We start from the raw sequence: 17,014 nt of genomic DNA on the forward strand, positions 1-17,014 counted from the left end.
TGGGAGATGCTGTACACTGTCTAGTCATACTTGTGACCACTGGAAACCTCCACACGCCATGCAGCTGCCCAGCCTGGGCACCCACAGCCCAGCTTCTCTCCACATGCAGACCTGTCCTCCCTGACTGCTGGCTCAGCTCCTGCAGTCACCCAGCAGCTACCACAGGGCCCGGCCAAAAATCACACAAGACTTTTACCCAAGTTTTCTAAAATAAGATTGCCTATAAATGCCACTGACAACCATGTTCATGGTTTCGACTTCTTAATTTCTGCCAGCATTTCTATCTTAGAAGTTTCCACCAGCTTCCTGCCGAGCAGTCTTCATCTGTCCCCCGATGGACTCCTGAGGACCTTTCTATCTGCACAAGGTAAGAGGTAGGAGCTGGAGGGTTTCTTCTAAGACGATTCTGTGGAAGAAAATCCAGAAGACACTATGTGGAAATTATTAGATAGGAGATTAGGATCCAACAGGACGTGCTATTGTATCTGTTGCCTCAGCCCCCCATAACAAAGAGTTCTCTACCCAAACTGCGAAGAGCACTGAGGTTAAGAGACCCTGAGCTAGAGAACATGAAGGTACACCTGCTGACCCTCATCTCGTCAGAACTACAGAGTTATAAAAATTACATTTTCTGTAACCCAAAGTTACAGGAAAATAGGATCTAATCTACACCAGTGGTCCCCACCCTTTTTGGGAGCAGGGACTGGTTTCACAGAAGAGAATTTTTCCATGGACCAAGGTTGGGGGATGGTTTGAGGATCCTTCAAGCCCATTACATTTATTATGTACTTTATCTCTATTACTATTACATTGTAATATATAGTGAAATAATTATACAACTCACCATCAGGTAGAATTAGTGGGAGCCCTGAGCGTGTGTTTCTGCAACTAGAAGGTCCCAACTAGGGGTGATGGGAGATAGTGACAGATCATCAGGCATTAGATTCTTATAAGGAGCGTGCAACCTGGATCCCTCCCATGCGCAGTTCACAGTAGGGTTTGCACTCCTACGAGAATCTAATGCTGCCACTGATCTGACAGGAGGCGGAGCTCAGGCAGTGATGTGAGGGATGGGGAGTGGCTGTAAACACAGATGAAGCTGTGTGTGCCATGGACAGGTACTGGTCCATGGCCAAGGGGGTGGGGACCCCTGATCTACAAGATATATTTACATTGGAGAAAAATAACTTGGACACACAGCATACCTAATAAAGACTAACAAGTGGCCCAGACAATAAGTGCTCTGAGTTCAGTGGACATAGAGGGTCCCCCTGGGATCTGCTTCCATCTGGCACAGGTAGAGAAGATGCCTCTGTGAATTGCAGACTTGAGAAGAACCCTGAGAAATGGGTAGGAGAGGCAAAAGAGGACATTTGCAAATGTCTGATGCTGGAAATTTAGAGATGTGTTGGAAGGCAGGGAGTAGACTGGGCAAATGTCTGATGCTGGAAATTTAGAGATGTGTTGGAAGGCAGGGAGTAGACTGTCTTGTCTAGAATGGGGGATTGTGAAGGGAAGTGGTAGGAATTTAGGTTGTAATGGTGTATTGGGACCAAATGATGGGGGCCTTCAGGCGGCTTGGGATTTTACTCAAAATGATCTTTTTTTTTTTGAGACAGAATCTCACTCTGTCACCCAGGCTGGAGTGCACTGGTGTAATATTGGCTCACTGTAACCTCCACCTCCTGGGTTCAAGCGATTCTCCTGCCTCAGCCTCCCGAGTAGCTGGGATTACAGGTGCCCGCCACCACGCCCAGCTAATTTTTATATTTTTAGTAGAGATGGGGTTTCACTATGTTGGCCAGGCTGGTCTTGAACTCTTGACCTCAAGTGATCCACCCACCTTGGCCTCCCAAAGTGCTGGAATTACAGGCATGAGCCACTGTACCCGGCACACAGTGATTTTATAATCACTAGAAAGCATCCAGTAAGTTTATAACATAAATGATAAAGATGAGAAGGGAGACCTGCATTTTGAGTTCTCCTCCCGCAGTGTGGCTGCTAACAATTCTATTTCACACCTCTGCTGCCTTCCCGCTAGACCCAAGACAAGTAGACGTCCTCACGCTGCCAGTAAGAGATGGCAGCAGAGGGGGAAGAAAGGAATGCAGATTTTTTCAACCATGGGAACCAACAGCAGGGAGCCCTATATGCCCACTATCCTGTATTCATTCAGGCAACAAACATTTATTGCCAACTGTGTACAGATGTTTGAACATTGATTCATTATGGAATCATAAATCTCAGGTAAGAATGAACCTAAAATGCAGTCCAGGGCCTTAAACAAGGGCCTTCAATGAACTTGAGTACAAATAAACCCCTGATGTGAATGAGTTTCCAAGGCCACAGGAAGAGATGACAGTCTGTTTCCTACCTGTACTGAGCAGGCCTGTAGCCAGAAGCCCTGGGCCAGTGCAGGGAGGGGACTGGCTTTCAAGCTGTGTCTGGCAGTGGTGGTGGGATTGTCTTGCTTCACATTTTCAAACTAGAAGCGATACTGTGTGGCACCGTTGGTGTTTGTTAAGACATTGGATACCACTAATTCTAAGAACTAACCGAGTCCCAGCAGCTCTACATCCCTGCTGCCAGGTAAGGATTATGGTCGGGCTGTGGAGCCCATCAACACGTGAAAAATAAAACGGACCCTATGGTCACCTCCCCACGGTCACCTTTGCCAGAGAATCAAGCCCACCAGGCAGTAAATTGCCGAGACCAGCTCAGTTGGGTAGACCCTAACCCAGCAGCGCTGGAGGAATTAAAGACACACACAGAAATATAGAGGTGAGAAGTGGGAAATCAGGAGTCTCACAGCCTTCATTCAGAGCTGAGAGCCCCGAACAGAGATTTACCCACATATTTATTAACAGCAAACCAGTCATTAGCATTGTTTCTACAGATATTAAATTAACTAAAAATATCCCTTAAGGGAAATGAAGGGATAGCCCAATTAAAGAAATAGGTTGGGGTAGTTAACTGCAGCAGGAACATGCCCTTAAGGCATAAATCGCTCATGCTACTGTTTCGGCTTAAGAACGCCTTTAAGCGGTTTTCCGCCCTGGGTGGGCCAGGTGTTCCTTGCCCTCATTCCCATAAACCCACAACCTTCCAGCTTGGGCATTAGGGCCATTATGAACATGTCACAGTGCTGCAGAGATTTTGTTTATGGCCAGTCTTGGGGCCAGTTTATGGCCAGATTTTGGGGGGCTTGCTCCCAACAGTAAATGGCAAGAGTGAGTCCTCTCCCTCAGAACTGCTTTTACACAAAGACCGCTGCTTGCCTGAGGTCACAAAGGCCGTCCTTGTCAGACGCAGCTTCCCAGAGGCTCAACATTGGCTGAGCGGTGCCCTTGTCCCACTGTGGGAGACACACCAGGGAAGAAGAGAGAGAAATGCTGCTCCCCCGTGTCCTTCTAGCCAATGGCTTTGTCTCTGGGGGACAAAGTAACAGGAAATCATTTCTAAATCCTCCTTGTCTATGATTTTTGCCAAGTCAGTTTCAGGCAACCGGGAGGACAGCTGCTCTTCTGGAGTACGTGTGTTCTTGGAGAGGCTGCCCCACCCTGCACCTCTGGGGGACAGCTGTTAATGGCCTGTGGACCAGGGCCTCCATCCGCATGGGGAGGGGCAGCTTGCAGACAGTTTTTTGTGTCAAAACTGCTAACAGTGCCCCGTCAAACTCCCTCCTCCCCACGGGTGAGCAGTCCTCCTTATGAACATCTGAGCCCCATGCCATAACTTCAAGTTTTTCACAAGCTGTGTTTGAGTTCTACAAGACTCAGCCATATTCCTGTTAAGATGTAAATCTCACAGCGCACCCATGGCCCTTCTCCTCCCACAGAGCAGACCCAGACTAGCCCTGGGAAATTTGTGAAGTGTGTGCATTGTGGGGAGGGGTGGCAGGAAAGTAGGAGGCAGGGGCTGCTCTTTCCACTTCCCTCTTCTGGCTCAATCTCCGACAGGGGCCGGGGAGGATGAAGAGAGACAGAGACGGCTCATCTCCAACACAACAGCCCTGGCAAAGCCTCTGCCTCTGGGCTGATCATGGCTGCACTTCCAGCCGTGGGTCTGAGGGCTAATGTGCAGGCTACCGGCCAGCAGCCCCGTCCACCCAGCAGAGCCCTGTGCCCTGGTCCCAGGGAGGCTCGGAGCTTTCTCTGGCTCCACGGGCCCTGCCTTTGGGATTGGAATCTTGGGTGATGGCCCTTGCCCCCTCCTCCTGGCTGTCCCAGCACACCGTGCCTGCTCCAGGAGCTGCGGGCAGGTCAGCTTCCCCATGGCTGAACAGATGCCTCGCTGGGAAGGACATGAGGTGCCCTTTCCTCGAGGACGCCTGGGACGTGATGAGGGATTCCCTTGGGCCTTGCTGCTCCTCTTTCCCCACTCCCCTGGGGAGGTGCAGGGTGGGGCAGCCTCTCCAAGAACGCACGTACTCCAGAAGGGCAGCTGTCCTCCCTGTTACCTGAAACGGCCTTGGCAAAAATCATAACAATGAGAAAATTATGTGTTAATGAAGAGTTGAACTCTGTAAAATATTTGAAGAGATTTACTCTGAACCAAAAATGAATGACCATGGCCCATGACCCAGCCCTCAGGAGGTCCTGAGAACATGTGCCCAAGGTGGTCGGGGCGCAGCTTGATTTTATACATTTTAGAGAGGCAGGAGCCATCAATCAAATACATTTAAGAAATACATTGGTTTGGCTGGGCGCAGTGGCTCACGCCTGTAATCCCAGCACTTTGGGAGGCTGAGGCGGGCAGATCACGAGGTCAAGAGATCAAGACCATCCTGGCCAACATGGTGAAATCCCATCTCCACTAAAAATACAAAAAATTAGCTGGGCGTGGTGGTATGGGCCTGTAGTCCCAGCTACTCAGGAGGCTGAGGCAGGAGAATCACTTGAATCCGGGAGACAGAGGTTGCAGTGAGCCGAGATTGCCCCACTGCACTCCAGCCTGGGGACAGAGCGAGACTTCGTCTAAAAGAAAAAAAAAAAAAAAGAAAAAAAAGAAATAAAGAAATACATTGGTTGGTTTGGTCCAGAAAGGCGGAACAACTCAAAGACTCAAAGAGGGGGTGGGGGACTTCCAGGATATAGGTGAATTTTAACATTTTCTGGTTGATGATTGGTTGACTTTGTCTAAAGACCTGGGATAGATAGAAAGGGAATGTTCAGGTTAAGATAAAGATTGCGGAGACCAAAGTTCTTTTGAAGTCTTATAGTGGCTGCCCTTAGAGATAATAAGTGACAAAGGTTTCCTATTCAGATCTTAGTTAATCTCTTCAGGATTGGGAGGGTCTGGAAGAAAAATATCTAGCTGTGTTAATAGAGATTCTTTACAGATGCAAATTTTATCCCACAAAGAACAGTTTTGCAGGGCCTTTTTAAAATATGGAAAAGAAACATATTTGGGGGTAAAATACTTTGATTTTCTTCTTTCTCTCATAATGTTATGCCAGAGTCATTTTGGAAAGTAAATCACAATATACAGGGTTAAAGAAAACCCTTCTGATGAGAATTTATGATTTGTGGGGCATGACTCCTCAGACCCCTTAGATAGGAATTTGGGCAAGATAAAAAAAATCAGAGTTTAGTCCTCATATGGCAGTGAAGGAGATCTGATCTAGCCAACCCCCATCTTGCCTTTGGCCTTCAAATCACCCTTGATTATTCCTGTACTTGGGTCAAACTAACTTCGGGAGGCACGAAGTTTATAGTTTAGATGATAATAGCCTTTCCCTAAACTCAGCCACCTTTGTAAAGCTAATGCAAAGCTACCAGGCTAGGAGGATGAGAGGGGCCTGAATTCCACTAAGGTGTGGATATAAACATTACAAACCATTATTCCAGAGGCCACAGGATATGCACCTTCCCAATTACTCCTGCAGATAACATCACTATTGTAGAACCTAAGACTGGCCTTGTGGCTTTTCAGGCTTTTTTTTGCATGTCTGATGACTGAAGGCTCCACCTGGACCCACCAACTGCTCCTGTGGCCGCACGCAGAAATGACTCATGGTGCATGAAGACCATTTCCCACTGCCCTGTGATTGCACCCCCAACCAGTCAGCAGCAAGCACCCATTGCCTAGCCACCCCCACCATTCTTCCCCCAAACTGTCCTTGAAAAACCCTAGCCTCCAAATTTTTGGAGAGGCTGATTCGAGTAATAAAACTCCGGTCTTCCATTTAGCTGGCTCTATGTGTGTAAAGCTTTTTCTCTACTGCAGTTCCCCTGCCTTGATAGATGGTCTCTGTCTGGGCACCAAACAAGGAGAACCCATGGGGTGGTTACAAGTCTTTCCCTGATGCTAGGTGGGGCTCCATCAAGTGCTGCAATGGTGTCTTTCAGCAAGTGACAATCCCAGTGGCTGTGGTTTTCTAAACACAGTGGGGAATTCTTGGTGCCCCCAATCTTACCCTTAAAGGCAGCCGGTGTTAAGTTTCTTATGATTCCTTAAACCCCTTCCACACTGTGCTTCTCTAAGCATACATTAATCTATCCATTTATTTTTTAATGGCACGAGAGGGACCCTGCGTGCACAGAGCTCCACATCTCACTTTTCCTATAACTACATTTTGGAGAGCTTGTCTTATAAGCCTAGGATAACAGCTATATCCTAGTCCTTCAGGTGCATAAAATGCCATTCACCCACCACAAGCTCTGTACTAGTGAAGACATGTTGGTTCAAACTTTGTGTGCTGTTAATGACACAGCTGCAGCAAGCACCCTTTCCTCATCCACAGCATATGCTGCCTGCAGAGTTTGCTTCTGGTCTTTTTAATGCATGTGATTCTGCTAGGAGAGTATCAGCTCGATAGGAATTCCCTGACTTTGATGAAGGATCATTGTTACTAACATTCTGGCTAATGGTAACCCTTGCATGTATGCGGCATCTTACACCAGACCAAGCACGCACACACCTATCTTCTATTCAAACTTCACAACACCCTGCCAGCCAGAGGATTTCCCTCCCTCCTGGTCACATGTTGGAACCTGTGGGTGGGGGACTTTAAACATTCCCGTATTTGTTACCAGTGGCAGGTATCTGAGTTACCACAAGTTACTGGTGGCATATTCAGACAGGTCTGCAGCAACTTCAGCCCTTGCCTCCTCAGAAGAAAGAATTCGACGGAGGGGCATAAAGTAGAAAAAGAGACCGAGAAAAGTTTCAGAGCAGGAGCGGAAGATTATTATTATTATTATTATTATTATTATTATTATTATTATTTTGAGATGGAGTCTCCCTCTGTGGCCCAGGCTGGAGTGCAGTGGCATGATCTCAGCTCACTGCAACCTCCTTTAGAAGAGGAAAGAAATAAGATTCACTTGGAAGGGACCCAAGTGGGCACCTGAGGGTCAAAGAGCAAGTGCCCATTTAACTGTGATCCTAGGACTTTATAGGCCCGCCTCTTTCCCATGATTCTCCTCTCAGGGTGGGCTTCTCACATGCGCAGTGCCCTCTTTACCCTTTGGAAGTGAGCACGCACAGTGCATTTAGGAAGTCATATGCATGCCCATCTGAGGCTTTCTTCCCTTTGCCGTGGAGTGCCCCTGGAAGGTCAGACTTCACCATTTTGTCTCTTAACGTGCACGCCCAGGAAGTCTTTTCTCCCTGGCTCTGCATTCAATGAACACTTTAATGTTAACAGCTATGGATCATCAGGAGACTGTCTCTCCTTGGTGCACTGGCACCAGCTGCTAAATTATCATTTTTAGAGAGGCAGTGTGATAATTGTCGAACTATCACCTGGCATTCCTAGTGGATGGGAGGAGAGTGCTCTTCTGCTCATGCCAGGCTCATGCCTGTCTAACTACCTGTAACATATTCAGGCTGTACCCTACAGCAGTTACACCAGAGCTCTGAGGATGGGACCCAGGTCTCAGTGTTGCCTTTAAAACCCTGGGTGATTGCAGGGAGCAGCCAAGGTTGAGAACCTCAAAGCCATTCTGGAAATGTGAGCAGAGAGGCCAGACAGGAGGCGGTGGTCTGACTCCACCTCAGTGCATGTGGAGAGTAAAGGTAAGACGCTCCTGGAAGTATCTGTCCATTTATGAAACCAAGACAGACTCACCATCTGCACCCACTGCATTTTCTCAGCACCCTTTTCCTCTTAGCTACTGCATTCTGACTCTCCCACCTGTGGAGTCCTAATGAGGGAAAGGGAGTCAGGCTGGTAGGAATAGGGAAAAGCAGAAAGAAAAAGCAGACAAGCTCTCAGTCTGCCTTTCTTTGTGGTCCAGGACACATAGCCCTTCTGCACAAATAACTCACAATCTTCCTGCACCTGGCTTATCCTCACACACCTGGGCTGATAGAAACATGCAAGTTAGCTCACTGCAACCTAGGCAGCCCTCTCCAGCACAAGCACCATCCTATAAAATGCCCTGCAAGCCTGCATCTCCTGGCAGTCAGCTCCTCTCTTGCTAATCTTCTTCTTGCTTTCTTGCAACATATTTTCCTACTTTTTCTAACAAACCTGCCTTTCTTACCTACAACTGTCTTGGTAAATTCTTTTTACCACCCACACCGCTGGCCCCAGATAGTTGCTACCCGCACGACCACCCCCATCTCTCCACTGAAAATATCCCTAACAGAGGCCACCAAGGCCAGATCTCATGCCCACCTCTCAGCCACAGCCATGTGGACTCACCCTCCTGTGACATCAAGCGAGTGGCCCCCACCCTTCCTCCTGAGGTGTGTCCCCAGGCTATGGGACACCAGCTGCCTTGGCTTTCTTCTGTCTTTGGTTGTTCCTGCACATATTCCCATTCATCTCCCTCTCCTTACATGTTGTGTTCCCAGGATTCCGTCCTTACTCCTACACTCTCCAGAGACCTAGTTCACTCAGTGGCTCTAATTACCACTTATATGCAAACAATTTCCAAATCTGTATTTCCAATGCAAACCTCTTTGCCTGAGCTCGCTCAAGCTGGTCATCTCTACATCAGTGCCTAGTTAGCACGTTCATCAGCAAATGCCTGAGTTCTGACTCTTACCATATTCTCCCTCAGTTGCTGCAATAACCTTCCCAGCTAGCTTACACATCTCTGGACTGGCCCCACAAACCTGATCCGTTCTTACAAGGCAGCCTGAGTGCTCCTTCAAGATGTAATATTTCCATCTCCCAGATTTATAACCATGACTCCTCCTCCACAACTTTCAGAGGATGATTCACTTGTTTTGGCTTAACCTACAAGCCTCACTCCTCTCTAATTTCATGATTGCCAGGACCCTTTCATTCCCAATACAGCGTTACCCTTCTCCCAGGCCTTTGTGATCTTTCCTCTTGGCCAGAAATGCATTTCTCAAGGTGGCATAGCTCTAAAGCCCACCTCCGCTGCTCCCCCTTTTCTCACATCCATGGAGCTTACAAGCAGCTGTCATCTCACATTCACTTGGGCATACCACCTCCCTCCCAGGTCATCAACTCCTTCAGGGCCATTCTGGTCTTATTTCATTTTTTTTTCTTTCAGCCCCAGCACCTAAGAAAATATTAAAAGAACTTCTGAGATCCTGAAATGAGTTGTTTTTATATATGTTATTTATTATTGTGCTAGTTCAACCAGCCAAAAGAAGTGCAGTGTTGCTTCTTACATGAAATTAACTAGATACTTTTCTTTTGTTGTTAGTTTTGTAGCCAGAACAATGGTTGTTTACAGAAGGAACAAAAATGAAAAGGATCTGCAGGTACAAAGTCACCTGTTTCCTGCACACACCTCTCTGTATTGTCTGGGTCCTGTATTAGTATCTTTCTCATTAATTGAGAATACAAATGTTAGAAATAAATGTGTAGGCACACACAAGGCATTGCCAGTAAAATGTTAATCAATGGCCAGATACAAAGAGGTTGGGGAAGGCTTTAAAATTCCTGCCTTGGAGTGCAATGAAATTTCATCAGCCCCTTGGGCCTGCTGGAACCAGTGCAAAGCTGATGGGGTGTGATGCCTGAGGCTGCCAGGAAAGTGTTAGCAACGGGTGAGGCTGCAGTTGTGCCTCAGAGAATGGGTAGGGTTTTGGAACATGGAAATGTGGATGCAACAGCAGATTCAGAAACTGGAAAATCCAACAGCAGGTAGGCAAATGGTTGGATGTACATGCAACTTCCCAGAGACATGTCTATGGCATGGAGGTACCTGCCACTGCACAACTCCATCTCATGTGTTGACTCCCTGAGGGCAGAGAGGGCTGATTAGCACCTGCAGTGGGTCCCCAAAGTCAATCCATGCAGGACCTACTGTGGGTCCACAGGCAGAATAGGCCTGAAAATGCCTTTGAGGTGCTCCTGGTAGATAGTGCCAGTCTGGTTGATGGTCCCCAAAGCACTGTGCATCTTCAATGACAGTGGTTTCTAAATCCATGGGGTCTTGGCCCTTGCTTTCTCAGATTTAGTTTGGGTACCCCCAGCAGGATATAGTTCCGAATCTGGTTTCAGTTTGAAGAAGCCAAGGTTGGGGTTGGAGCTCTCTGCATGGAGTTTGGGGAACACAGCCCGTTTCTCTGCCAGGAAAGCAGTGGAAGTGGCATAGCTAGGCTCCGTGAGGACAGCCTTGGTTTTGTTCAAATCACAAAGACAGAGCTGCCTTCCCCTCCCTACCAGCAGGGCCCAGGCTCTTTAACCCTGGTCCTGGGGCGTTCCATAGACTGTCCAGAGAGATGACACTCACCATTCCATTCCTTCTCTTCATTGTGACAGAGTCTGAACCTGGGGAGGAAATGATGAACCTGTGATCTTCACAACTTCTCTAGATTAATCGGATCAAAGCCTGCCTCATGGTGAAATTGGCTTTTCAGGAAGTGTTTGCTCAGCTCCTTGTAGAGGATGCAGTTCCTGCAGGCTCCAGGTATCATCTGACACCCATCAACAAATTCTTTCCTCCTGTTTTTCGCCTTCCTTCCCGGATCCCTAACCCTGGTCATTAATCTTTGTTTTTCAAATGTTTTCCCAGACCGTGGGAGATGGAATGAATCCTAGTGTGGTCTGCCTGCATTCTGAGAAAGTCAGAGATAACATGGCCACGAGGCCGGGGAGGAGGAGCACTGGGGGTCAGGTCCTAGGACCTGCTGCCTAGAATCACCTGGATTCCAAACCCAGGCCATGAACTGATAGCCAGCCTGGTGTGAGGGGGATGCAGAGTAGGTGAGCCCCAAAGTGGGGCTTAGCCTGTGAGGGTTCTTGGCTTTGCCCAGCAAAGAATTCAAGGGCAAACCAGAGGAAACAGCTTAACTGAAGCAGCAGTGTGACAGCTTTGTGACTGTTCCTGCAGAGGCAGAGAGTAGCAGTTCAAGGCAGTTCTGCAGTCATATTTATACCTACTTTTAATTACATGTGGACTAAGAGGTGGTTTATGCAGAAATTTCTAGGTAAAAGGCAGTAACTTTGGGGTTGTCACGTCATTGCCATGGTAAAAGGCAGTAACTCCCAGGTATGGCCATGGCAATGATAAACTGACATGGCACACTGGTGGGTATGTCTTATGGAAAGCTGCTTCAACCCCATTCCAGTTTTAGCTAGTCCTCAACTTGGTCCAGTGTCTAAGCCCTGCCCTATATATTGAGTCCCAACTCCCACCTCAAGGGCACTACAACAGAGAGCAGAGAGCTGCAGCCAAACCCCAGGTTCCATGGGACTGGCTCATTCATGCTGGGCAGATGGTCCCCCGACATGTCTCCCCTAAAGTGCTCCATGTCCTTCTCAATCCCTGTATGTCACAACTCTTATTTTAATTAGGCATAAAAATTACATAATGCAGAAATTACATAATGTGATTACATAATTACATTAGCCTTTGGGGTTGGAGTATTCTGATTTGCTAAATAAAACCACCAGAGAATTATCTACAGAAAAAATACCTGCTTTAGAACAAGTGAAGCATCCAGCACAGTTCTCATAAGTATTGGTTGAATGAATATGTTTTGGGTAAAATACTAAATAAGTCATATAACACATTATATATGACATACTATAGAAAGCTTGGAAAATATAGGGAGAAAACTACTCATAACCTCACCATTATGACCCAACTGTTACGGTTTTGTGGTTTCTCTTTTACTTTTTACATGCAAAAGTCAATAGTTCTCCTCATCGTGTTCTGGTGATCTTGCAGTTTGACTTTCTTCAACTTAAATTTATATCATGACCAGCTTCCCATGTTGCCCATATAATCCACATAATTACTGTGTTAATGACTGAGTATGTTTCAGATTTCATGGTGAAAATGTTTCATCATGAACTTATATTTCCCTAACATTGGGCATTTATGTTGCTTATAATTTTTGCCTTTTTTACATAATGCTGTGATGAACATCTTACTCCATATAGCTTGCTTAATAATATTAACAATTTGATGCAGCTAAAGCAAATCTGAGTTTCTTGATTCTTATCTTCATGATACTAAGCACTTAGGCTTAGCACTGAGGAGAGAAAAAGACGTTTCAAATGATAGTCAATCCAATAAAAGCCTTCAAGTGTTTAATCCTATAATATAGCAAAACTTCATTAAATCAGATTAACTGGGGGGAGGTAAGGCTCAGTTAGTGGATCTAATTAAGGAAATTTTATTTTATTACTTCTAATTGCACAGAAATGCAAGTTTGGTGTTTAGTTTTTCCAAGTGAAAATCCTTCAAGATTTGCAAATACTATTTAATTTGTGAGAAACACTGACAACGTTAAGTTGATGACAATGGGCACTGATAATGTACTTAAAACGTAGTTGATATAATCCAGTGGCAAAGTGATTTTAAAATCTGGACAGCATCTTGGCCAGCTGACAGGTGACTTTGCATGGCTAGGAAGCAGTAAGACGAAGCAAGGCATTGCCGGAGGTTTGTCTAAAGAGCAAGCTCATGTTTTCCTGCTTCTGCTATGTAGGTGACTTGGTTGCCACGGACAGGCTGGGGTTTCTTTTCCACAGACGTGATCCAGGCTCTTGGGCTGGGAGAACTACATGGCTGAGAGCTGGAGCCTCTCTGAGGAGAGGGGAGAAAGGCCAACAGCAGTGCCCAGCACAGAGCAGGTGCTCCATAAACATGTATTGAATTAATTTTTGATGAATTAGTAATTCTTTAATTGGATAGGGAGGCTGTGATAGTTTGCCTCTTTGCCTACTTGGCCAGGCTGTGGTGCCCAGTTACTGAATTAAATGCTGACCTAAGTGTTGCCATGGGGTCTTTTGTAGATGTGATGAATACCTACAATCAATAAGACAGATTACCCTTGATAATATGGGTTGAATCAGTTGAAAGTCTTAATAGCAAAAACTGAAATTTCCCAGAAAAGAGGAAATTCTGCTTCAAGACTGCAACATTGCCTCTGGTCTGAGTCTCCAGGTGCTGGTCTGCCCTGCTGAATTCATACCTGACAGCTCCTGCGGTGTTCTGAGCCAGTCTCCTGCTGGCTCTGCTCCTCTGGAGAACCTTGGCTCATTCAGAGGGCCTCAGCTTTCCTCCAAGTTGCTTCTGGAACTCTAGCACCAAGCCCAAGTCCTCCAGGCAACAGACTGAAAAATGCTTTTCTGGGGAACCTGACCAGCTCAAGAGGAAATTTCCTAAATACAGGTAGTGGAACTAGTGGGTCCCCAATTACACAGCTCAGCAGATCACCCCACGAGAACCCTACATCAATTATCTCCACCTGGCCCCACCCTTGACATGTGGGGATGATACAATTCAAGGTGACTTGGGTGGGGACACAGCCAAACCATACCACCCGGTCATGTGACGTGGGTGGTCGTATGTTGGAAGGGGGATGGAACTATGAGACAATCGTATTGGGCAGACTGTTTTTTTGTGTGTGCACCTTTAGGATTGGCTCATGGTGCATGGCCTGGGTCTTTGGGAACAAGGACCAGCATCTCTGAAAAGGAGACATTTTCACCACCTCCTTCTGATAGGCTGAAGAGCATTGCTGGCCAGCAGTGAGCCAGTACTTGGTACTCAAAGTCAGATCTGTCTGACTCCCGTGCTCATGGTCTTTCAACTATTCTTGAAAATTTTTAGAGGCCCGGTGATAGTTAATTTTATATGCCAACTTGACTGGCCCATAGGGTGCCCACATATCTGGCTATACATTAATTGTTTTTCCTTGCTTTGCTTATTTTGGAACTAATTAAACTCTAGACTTTATTTGAATTGGATTAGTTTTCCACTTAGGTTTTCTTTTCTTTTTTTTTTTCGTTTTCTGGGATCCAATCCATGATGCCACACTGCATTTAGCATATATAGACTTTTGAGGAATGTGATTAAGCACTGGGCTTTTCATGGTTTTGCTTTAAAAAATCAAATTTGCTTAAACAGAAGGAAGGAAATTACACAAAAATCAACACAGTTTGTTGAAACTATTTTTGTATGACAAATAAAACTTAACCAAATCAACTCACAGGTCTGATAATTACAACACACACACACACACACACACACACACACAAGCGCTCCTCTTGACAGAATATAAAATACAAGATTGGAACAAAGGGAAACTAGGTGAGCGATTAGTGCTGACTGCCTGCTGTCCACTCAGACCGCAGCCAGCCACCAAAAGCCTCCCTCCCCTGGAGATGGATTTGCCCCGTGACCTTCCCAGCATCAAGTCTGCTACTCACATGCAGAGTGGCAGGGTGGGGCCTGGAGGTCAACCTCACAAACTGGGACTTGCCCGAGACCCGTAAGGGAGGCACTGGTAGAGCGGGGGCCAGAAAGCAGGTCTCCCCTTGTGCCTGGGGTCTCACTCCGGGAGCCGGCTTCAGGCACACAGAGTACACCCCAGGCACTGGCTTCCAGGACCAACCTGGAGCATGTCAGACTCACACTGTGAGAGAAAAAGGGACAAATCCCAACACCATGAGAAAATGAAGGAAAGAAGAATGCTTCCAGACTATCGCTAACCTAATATTTTCTTATTTCTTAAACTCGGAAAACCTTTGCCCATTTTCAGATCTCTGGGCATGTTCCCAAGAAATCCTGCTACTTCCAGTGATTAAAAGCCCCCTGGGAGAGCACTCTTGGGCACTTAGGATTCGAATTTCTATATTACGGTCTCATGTTTCCCAACTGGAAATACCACAGTTAATGTATCTAGGTTTAAAATACAGCACTCGAAGTATTTGCTAATGTTTCACTTAATCTTGCATTTCTCTGGCACCTGTAGAAATTAGGAGCCTGGGGAAAACAGTGATTAGCAAGCATTTATAGCTGATAGCACCCTGTAATTGCAAAAGGAACTTTTAAATGCTTTTAAGCCATTCATTTCCCAGTCCCTCTCCTGTGAGAAGGTGGCTGTATTCCAGAAAGTTTGCTAGGCCGTTCCAAAAAGTTATAGCACACATGTGCGGGAGACAGAATCCTCGCCGTTCTCCAGCCCAAGTTTGTCTGCTCCTGTAAAGCATATGGGGGCGCTTCCTCAGCACAGAGCTGGATATAAACCTGGGATCAAGTGGTTGCCCTCTGCAACCTTCCACCCCATATAGGGGAACCCTTCGCCCTAGCGAACTTCAGTACATAGAATGCACAAATCACTTGGATGATTTTTCTCTGACATGGTAAATCCCAGCTTCCTCAAGCTTTTTCATGTCATTCCATCACATCAGCATAATACTCTTTAGGAGACCATCTTTTTTTAAGCAATAAAATGTCAAGTGCAGGAACTACGAGTTTCCGTCTTTAGTTGTGCAATCTAAAAAGCCGATGCTCTGAGGGGTGCAGGGCCAGGCCCCAGAAGGGGAACAACTTCAGTGAAATTACTTCTCAGTTCCCCTGTTTTTAAAAGAGGAGGGGGCATCTAACATAAAGGAATGCATTACTTGGCCAGGCGCAGTGGCTAACACCTGTAATCTCAGCACTTTGGAAGGCTGAGGCAGGTGGATCACCTGAGGTCAGAAGTTCAAGACCAGCCTGGACAATGAGGTAAAACCTCGTCTCTACTAAGAATACAAAAATTAGCTGGGCATGGTGGCACGCACGCACCTGTAGCCCCAGCTACTCAGGAGGTTGAGGCAGGAGGATTGCTTGAGCCTAGGAGGCAGAGGTTTCAGCAAGCTGAGACTATACGACTGCACTCCAGCCTGGGCAACAGAGCGAGTGAGAGCGAGAGTGAGAAGCAGAAGCAGAAGAAAAAGAAAGAAGAAAGAAGAGAAGAGAATGCATTACTTTACACATTGTGGAATCTCAGGTATCTGCAGGAGTAAGGAGGGGCAGGAGGAGGGATCCTCCTCCTCAGTGTCTCAGCTCAGACAGTGCAAGCTGCCTGGGAGATCGCAAGGCACCTATGGACTCCTTGGTGTACTCTAGGACCATGGTTCTCAAAGCCTAGTGTGCACCAGAATCACCTGTAAGTTGGGGTGGGGCCCGCATTTCTTACAAGTTCCTCGGGGTGGCTGCTGAGGCTGGTCTAGGGACCAGGGCACTCTGAGGGCCACTGGGCTATACCTGACAAGGAACACCCAGGCCATGCTTCTCTGACTCACTGTGCTGCCAGACACTGGATTTGAACTAAGATGTGTGCTGCGATTCCCCCCACCACCATCCATATTTTCTGTTTACTGTCTGCCATAACAGAATACCATAGACTGACAGCCAGGCACGGTGGATCACGCCTGTAATGCCAGTACTTTGGGAGGCCAAGGCAGGTGGATCACTTGATGTCAGGAGTTTGAGACCAGCCTGGGCAACATGGCAAAACCTGTCTCTCCTAAAAATACAAAAATTAGCTGGGCGTGGTGCAGATGCCTATAATCCCAGCTACTCAGGAGCCTGAGGCAGGAGAATCGCTTGAACCTGGGAGGCAGAGGATGCAGTGAGCCGAGATCACGTCACTGCACTCCAGGCTTGGTGACAGAGGAAGACTTTGTCTATTAAAAAAAAAAACCATAGACTGGGGGGCTTAGACAAAAAGCATTTATTCCTCACAGTCCAGAAGCTGAAGGTCTGAGATCGGGGTACCCACATGGCCGGGCTCTAGGGAGGATGCTTCTCCAGGGTACAGACTGCTGCCTTCCAGCCACATCCTCATTGGCTGAAGG

The sequence above is a fragment of the Pongo abelii genome, chromosome 17 (assembly GCF_028885655.2).
Source record: "Pongo abelii isolate AG06213 chromosome 17, NHGRI_mPonAbe1-v2.0_pri, whole genome shotgun sequence".
NCBI classification, from domain to species: Eukaryota; Metazoa; Chordata; class Mammalia; order Primates; family Hominidae; genus Pongo; species Pongo abelii.